Here is an 8,275-nt window from a genome sequence, read left to right on the forward strand (position 1 = left end):
ACCTAGGGTTCATACTAGTTCATTGACGGAATACCATACCACCCAGATCCCCCAGGCCTATAATGCACTGTCTGGGTTAAAGACTTAAAGTTATAGGTAAAAGACACGGTTACTGGCCGTTGGATGCAGAGTGGACGACGACGAGCTGAAGTCGACCACTTGTTAGCTTAAACGCCGACTGCTCTGCAGCACCTCTTCTTGCGTAGCTCTGACGAAACTGAATAAAGCGAATGCCAACTTTGCTATAGCCTACACAGCTCGACTGGACCCTGACTGCGAAGTCAGAGAGGCCACTGCTTGTCCAAAAACGAAGCATGGAATCATATCCGGTCCCCAAGTGGATAAACTCATGATTGAAATTAACAGAGCAAGCAACACTCACGATTGAAATTAACAGAGCACTGCCCAACTTCGTTCAAAATAATTTGTGACACAGCTCCGAGCATTACATGATTCTAACAGCACCGATCAACTCTTGGTTCTTGCTTCATGATGGGCAAACTAATGTGAAAGAAGAAACTGCTTGAAGATTTACACAGATGGCTTGCGGAAAAGACGCAGCGTGTTCAGACTTCAACTCGAGAGCCACCAGTTCAGCACTCAGCTGCTGCTCTCGTCCTGCTACCTGCTCTTAGCTACAAAGCAAGAACATGCGAGCAACAGTCAGACCAACATCTGAAAACAGTTTCAGGCTATACAGTCCTTAGCTGCAAAGCGAGAACATGCGAGCAACAGTCAAACCAACATCTCAAAACAGTTTCAGGCTATACAGTCCATCCAGTGCGCCTTCTCGCCGAATGGTAGCACCCCCCGCAGGCGCAACCTCTTGGTCTTCCTCCACCGCTGCTCGAAGTTGTCGACGACGTCGTACGACGCCGGCCCGTCCAACCGGCAGCGCATGTCGTGCCACGGCCGCCGGGTCCCAGCTTCGCCTTCGCCTCCTCCTCCTCCTCCAGCGCCGCGGCATCGAACGGCAGCTCGAACACGGACCGGGCGTGGCGCGGCGCGTGGGCGTGCGCGGGTTCCAGCGGCCTCGCCCTCGACGTGCTGGATGCCACGTCGAACGCCGGGAGGTTGTGCACCCACGGCGTCCGCAGCCTCGGGGGCGCCGCCCGTGCTCGTGCCGCACTTCAGAAACAGCCTCGGCATGGTGCACTCTCGGAATGTAGCTTTCGCCGCCGCCTGCTGCTGCTCCACCGACACAGCAGCCACGCGCCTGCGTCGCGGCGGCACATGTAGGTAATGTTTCACCGCTAATGATACAGTAAAGTTTGGTCCCACATTGTCGTTAAATGTAAAATGGTTCATCATTTCTGTAAAATGGAGAGTGGGTTTCCATGTAGGAGTGGTACGTACAATCATCATTAATAAATTTAGCTTATCCTCTCACGTGCTTGTCCTTTATTTGAATATTATTTTGTTATAAGTGCTCGCTAACATGAAGTTTACAATAAATTGCCAAATGAGTTACTCCCTCCGTTCCAAATTATAAGTCATTCCAAGAATCTTGGAGAGTCAAACAATCTCAAAGTTTGACCAAAAATATAGAGAGAAATATAAAGATTTATAACATCAAATAAGTGCACTATAAAAATATAGCTAACAAAGAATCTAATGATACTTAATTATTATTATAAATATTATTATATTATTATATAAATTTAGTCAAATTTGAAAAACTTTGTCTCTCCAAGATTTTTAAAATGACTTATAATTTAGAACGGAGGCAGTATGTAGATAACTCGTTGCTAGCCTTATAAATGAAGTACCAAGGCCCAGTAGTTCGCTCATACACGGGCCTCCTTTTTGTATACGGCCGGCCCATTACGCCCATGCGAGAGGCCTGAGCTTCGAAGTGGTGAGGTCCAGTGTCTGTCAGGTCATTGCATATTTACGAATTCACACAGTCCAATACTCAGTCGAAACGTGGTAGCTCCACTTCGTCACACCTGTTTTTGAAGAAATAAACTGAGCAATAAATCTGCGCTAGAATTAAAATTACACAGATATAACAATAAAAGTGAATAAGTAGCCATATCATAAGTATTGTAGTTATTTATTAGAAACCAAAAATGGGTTGATGAAGAGAAATAAATAAATAAGCATTTCAACCTTGCATTTATTCCTGCAGTGGAACGACCAATCTCCACAAGCAGTTGACAGGGAATAGAGAAACTTGAATATCCTCTAGAAACTTCTCAAATTGCACTACAAGAGACTATTTAATCTCTGACGGAAAAATTCGTAGCAGATCGTTGAACAAAACGTCATAAAACAGTGTATATGAATATTTTGAATAACGTCATGGATTATGAATTGAGCATCATAGATTCAAGAAAAAAGTCTAAATTACTCCCCTCAACTATAGCCAAAGTCTGGATAACACTCTAAACTATTGTTTGCTTCATTTTACCTCTCAAACTATGATTTTTGGTTCAAATTAGCCCCTAATACAATTAGTTCGTCTTTATTTCTCCATGCATAGGTGGAGTTGTAAGTTGAAATTTTACATGATGATAGTACACATCATAAAACATATTAGAAAAATACATCACATTAGGGTAATTAATAATAAATTAATTATTGGAGCTCAAAATTATATGAAAAATATCAAGAAAAATTCTAATAATTTTTTAAAATATTTATTGTAATATCCACTACTATTTTGTAAAATTTGAAATTAAAATTCAATTTGTGTATAAAAAACAAAAAAGACAAATTATATTACGAGGGTAAAATGAACTAAATGACATAGTTTAGAGGGTAAACCGAACCAAGTTATAGTTTAGGGGGTTATTCAAATTTTGACTATAGTTGAGGGGAGTAATTTAGACTTTTTCCTAGTTTAAATCGATCGACGGTTTTAGCAAAATCGTCATGGATTGCTTCTCGATCAACGGTTTTAGCAAAATCGTCATGGATTGCTTCTCGATCAACGGTTTTAGCAAAATCGTCATGGATTGAAGCAATCCATGATGTTTCTTAACCATCATAGATTGGTTTTGAGTCCGCGTAGCCCAGCCCAGGCCTAGTGTTTACGACAAAAATGAACATAATAGATTGTATAGCCACATGACATGGCTGCTGACATGGATGATGATGTGGTTGCTGACATGGACACTGTCGTGGAAGCTGACATTGCCAATTATGTGAATGATGACATGGCTGATGACATAGATGTGACTAAACGCAACCCATTTTATTAGTGGGCCCATATTAAAAGCAGACCACTAATGTTGACTAAATATTTTTCTAGCCCACAAAACCACTTATTCAACCATTTTTATGGATCCAAAAAATCTGGACCATTAAAATTGACCAGCTAAGCGACATAGGTACAATTATATAGCTAACATAGGTAGCAATTAACTTAAAAGTTCCACCAAAATAAAAAGCATTCAACATTAACATCACAGAACTATCAGAGTATCATTTCTTTCCCCCTCACAAGACAATTATTTGCTCCTATATTAAGTCATGCATCACTACTACAGAAATGATTTGTAGCATTGCCCGGTTTTTTTCGGGGCGGGTTCAAATGTACCCCGCTCCTACAAAAGGAGTGGGGGTACTGTAGCAGATTACCCGCCCCTAGAAATAAATCTTTAGGGGCAGTTGATGTCTTGACCCGCCCCTAGAAACACATTTACAGGGCCCGCCCCTACAAAGATGATTTGTAGCTGCGACAGACAGGGGCGGGTATCGTGCCCGCCTCTACAAATGCTGTTTTACCCGCCCCTAAAAATATTTTCTGCAGTTGTGCATGGTATATATGTTTGATCCATCCTCGCTGCCACCATGTTTGCTTCCCACAAGCATCCACTAGCCAACAGTCATACTTCACACGGGCTGTTCAAAGAGAAGTCAGAAAATGATGTTCAAGTTAAAGCTTCAGGATGTATACAAGCGATAAAGTCAAAGGAAAATATAACTGTATTTAAACAAACCATCAGGCTGGATGCTAGTTGCTACATTTCACACATGTATGTACATATGAGGGTTAAAGCAAACTATCAGGCAGGATGCAATATTTGATTAACCTTATGTATTCCCTATCTATACTTTGTGAGGAAAATATTATTAGTCAATCAAAACTCACATAAAATAGCATGTAACGATTCAGGGCAACAAAACCAGAAAATAAAAAAAAAGCAAAAACTACGAAACGATGCAGCAGGAAAAAGAACACTTAAGAAAAAGGGATTCTAACATTCTAACCTTCACTCATTTTTCTGTACATGCAACGCATGGAGTTTGTTGCCCCGCGGAAGTTTTTTTGTCTTGTGAGGAAGTTGCTCTAAATTCTGAAATGAATCAACACAGCACTATCAGCGTTTTTTTTTTGTGAAAGGTATATGTCCTAGTCGATCCTTAAGCAACTACAGATCCATGGCAACTAGCCTATATGTTATAATAGCATTCAAGTGTTATTCTAAATAAAATGATGAAGAAAACAAACAGCTAGCAAATGTAGACACTGCTGGAATCAGCAGTACATGATGAGAAAGCACTGACTTGTAAAATGACCACCTATTTAACTACCAGAACAAAATTACCTGTAGGTCTTTTTTTTTTCAATTCAACTCAACTAGTTCACAAGATTACCAATACAACAATCACGAAGAAGGAATTACTAAAAGAACTATCAGGAAGAGGGAATTACTACACAAACATAACTCTGCTAGAATGCCTTCCTGGATTCAGAAATACACAGGTCATAGAACTCATTCACCTGTACAATGCTTTCCAACAAACTTAGCAATCTGCAGAGGTAACCAACAATCCATACTAATAACAACTGCAGGGTAACTAGCAAAGGGCACGGCAAACGTGCCATTTCCCGTAGTGAGAAAGGAGCAACAAAAAGAAAAATATGCAGGTGAGGAGAAAGATTCACCAGCAATTACCTAACGTAAAGCCTAGAAGGCGTTGCTTCCCTTTGTCAAGCAGCAGAAGACCCAAAACGACACTTCCCTCCTACAAAACTAAAACCTACGTTAGCTACATGAAGCAGAATCCATGATAATAAGAACAGGAAGAAAAGGGCATGATCCAGGTGAGAAAATTGCTATTATAGGATCCCAAACAACTGGCTTCGCTAAAATAGGACTTCTAACGTTCGCTTCGCTAAAATGACACCCGAAACATTTGCACTTCAGAATACATGACATTATGGCAATTTTAATTCATTTGATAATCCTAAATACATGTATTATGGCCTGAGATGACAATTTTGCCATTACTCATTCAAAAGGGGCTGGACGTGGCCCTTTGGCCTTGGCTGGATGTGGCCCTTGGCTGCTCTCTGGGTGCCTTGCCGCTATCCATGGCTTGCTGGCCGCCTCTGTAGCAGTCGCCATGCATGTTCTTCTCCACCGCAAACAGAGTCTCTGCACTTGCCCTTCAGCTCCGGGCGGCGGTACATGTCGCCCAAAACAAGAGCAGTTTGCAGAAGGAGCGGTGTTCTTTTCCGCACCACACTGTCTTGATGCGCGCCTCCCCGAGCTCGTCGTCTTCGGCCGGCAGCGTTCACGAACGCGACCATTTTCCTAAACATGGCGGGCTCGTTGTCAAGCAATGTGATGGGCGACGCCGTGGCGTCCGCCGTCGAGCCGCAGATCTCCGCCAGGCACACCGGCGAGCGGACCTAGAATGTCTTGCCACCCACGACGATGTACAGAGACGTCCGCCCCAACGCCGCACCCCAGGAGGCTTAGATTACACATGTATTTAGGATTATCAAATGAATTAAAATGGTCACAATGTCATATATTCCGAAGTGCAAATGTTTCGGGTGACATTTTAGCGAAGCCTGTTGTTTAGGATTCTATAATAACAATTTTCTCAATGCAGGACCTACAACTTGGCATGGCGACCTACAAGAGCCTGGGAGGCTGACGGCAAGACTCACAACTCCCTTACCATGTGTTGGGGGAATGACCCAACCCATATTGTAAATGGGCCTCATGTGATAGCCCAAGGATCTATTTGTAAATATTATATTTGTCAAGGGGCCGGGGGCAAATTGCCACCTCCTCGCCTCCTATATATATAGCTGACCCAAGGGGTCAAAGGGGGCTCTCTCTCCTGAGTTCACTCATATTTGTGTACTGTTTGTGCCCTTCTTCTCTCCTGCTGCTTGGCGGAGCCTTTTCCTCAACAGTTTGGCGCCCACCGGTCGGTTCGTTTCACCACACTATCCATGGGTCTTCATCAGTCAATAACAGCCTTCGTCGGTCATGGACCTTCGTCAGAAATAGTTTTTACCCAAAATAGTCTTTGTCGATGATCCACTACCTTCGGTCAGCTGCGCAACGCGCTGACTCCTTCGGCCCGACCGCCTGCTCCAACCAGCGTCACCAGGCGTTGGCATCAGGTTTTGCCTTCGGTTCTGCTCCAGCAAGCCCGCTCCAAGTGCAGGCACTGAACTAGTCAAGCGATCATCGGCTCAAAGATGAAGCCCACTTCGTTTCATCAAACTTCGGCCCAGCGTCTTGGCTTCGGCCCGTCCAACACGTGCCAAAGCTTCGGCCCGCAGCAGAAAGCGGCCACCTCCAGCCTTCGGCCAACGGCGCTCCATGGCTTCTGCCATAGGCGAAGACGGCCCAGCACGCTGCGCCACGTCTTCGGCCCACAAAGCGATAATGCGGCCCTGCAGTGGGCGCCCCTGCTTCAACGAAGGCGCCCTTCGGCCCAGCAAGGTGCCCTCTTGTTGGGGTCGCCACCTTCGGCCATCGACCAAAGGCCCGCGGGCCGTCAGAGTCAGAGTGAAGATCACCACCGACCCAGCCTTCCGGTTTTGATGGCGAAGCCTGGCGAAGAGCTAAAGCCGGCAGGCGAAGACATCTGGCGAAGCCTGGCGAAGAGCTGAAACCGGCAGGCGAAGACATCTGGCAAAGCCTGGCGAAGAGCTGAAGCCGGCGGGCGAAGACATCTGGCGAAGAGCTAAAGCCGTCGAGCGAAGACATCTGGCGAAGCCTGGCGAAGAGCTGAAGCCGTCAAGCGAAGACATCTAGCGAAGCCGTACGGAGAGGCGAAGCCCTCGGGCGAAGGCCGAAGGGCTTCCATGAAGGTGGCGTTCCTGAAGGTAACGAAGACCGGGCTGGCGATTGATGACGTACCAGGCTAGGCCCGGAGAACAGTAGAGAGTCCAGTCGTGCTCCACTATGTGGTGTAAAAATACCATCTTGTCCTTGGAATATTCTGGGAATATAGTTGTTGGAGGGTATTACGGTGTATATTATGGGGATTGGTAGGTGAACCGTCACCTATAAATACCCGGACCACTGTACATTGATGGGACACATTGAATAGAGAGAGAGAATTCCGCTTGATTGTGTGAAGCCTTTGTGTTCTATTTTGATTTGTTCTCTTCGCCTGGAGCGCTCGTTCCTCACTGTTGTAGTGTTCGTCCGTTCCGAAGGCGCTCTCCACCAACATGACTATACATGAGTACCTTTAGAGCCGGATAAAGCTTCGCGCAAGAGGGCCAGACGTTGCTGATCAGAGCATCATTGACTCAGTGGTCAAAGGGATCAGTCTAGGCCCCATGCGGAGAATACTTATCCTGGCGCAGGCTGAAGACAGTCACCAAGTTGTTCGAGATAATGCAAGAATATTGTGTATCCGACCACGTGAAGAGGCGAAGACTCGAAGAGATGAATGAGCAGAAGAAGTCACGGAATAGTGAGAGGTCGCACTCGAAGCCATGACACTCCGATTAGTCGAGGCAACAGAAAACTGTCAGCAGTGTCTCCGAAGAGGAGTCACGAGAATCCAGGCATCACAAGAGTAGGAGTGACAGAGATCATCGCGACGACAGATCTAGCCGTGAAGACAGGTCTAGCCGTGTTGACCGGTTTAGCCGCGAAGACAGATACAACCACGAAGACCGTAAAGGCCGAAGAGAAAAGGGGGACCGAAGAGGAAAAACACCATTCTGTTACTTCCATGGCAAAGATCAAGGCCATTGGACCAATGAATGCCCCATCGCCATCGAAAGGAAAGCAAAGCTCGAGCGCCAGAATGCCCTGTCAGCAAAACCAGTCAACTACACCTCGCAACAACCGCAACAAGCTTCCTTTCCACCCACCACTTGGACCCCAACACCAAATTGGCCAATATCATACCCAGTCTACAACTACAACCCATCATACACACCTCCAATGTCATTGCCTTCGCAGCAATCCATGCCACCACCTTCGCACCAGCCGATGCCGATGCTACCCGCTCCGCAGTACGCCAACACATGGTCAAAGAGCTCCATGCCATTACC

At 45.5% G+C, this 8,275-nt stretch overlaps 1 long non-coding RNA gene across 1 annotated transcript; it reads right to left on the minus strand.

Moving 5' to 3' along the window:
- Positions 1–384: 384 nt before the first annotated feature.
- LOC120639153 lies at positions 385–1,184 on the minus strand. The gene is made up of 2 exons (XR_005661291.1): positions 746–1,184; positions 385–635 (listed from the first exon to the last, which is right to left on the minus strand). It is a non-coding gene; the product is annotated as an uncharacterized LOC120639153 (long non-coding RNA).
- Positions 1,185–8,275: the final 7,091 nt, after the last annotated feature.

This window comes from Panicum virgatum, chromosome 6K, assembly GCF_016808335.1.
Source record: "Panicum virgatum strain AP13 chromosome 6K, P.virgatum_v5, whole genome shotgun sequence".
Classification (NCBI taxonomy): Eukaryota; Viridiplantae; Streptophyta; class Magnoliopsida; order Poales; family Poaceae; genus Panicum; species Panicum virgatum.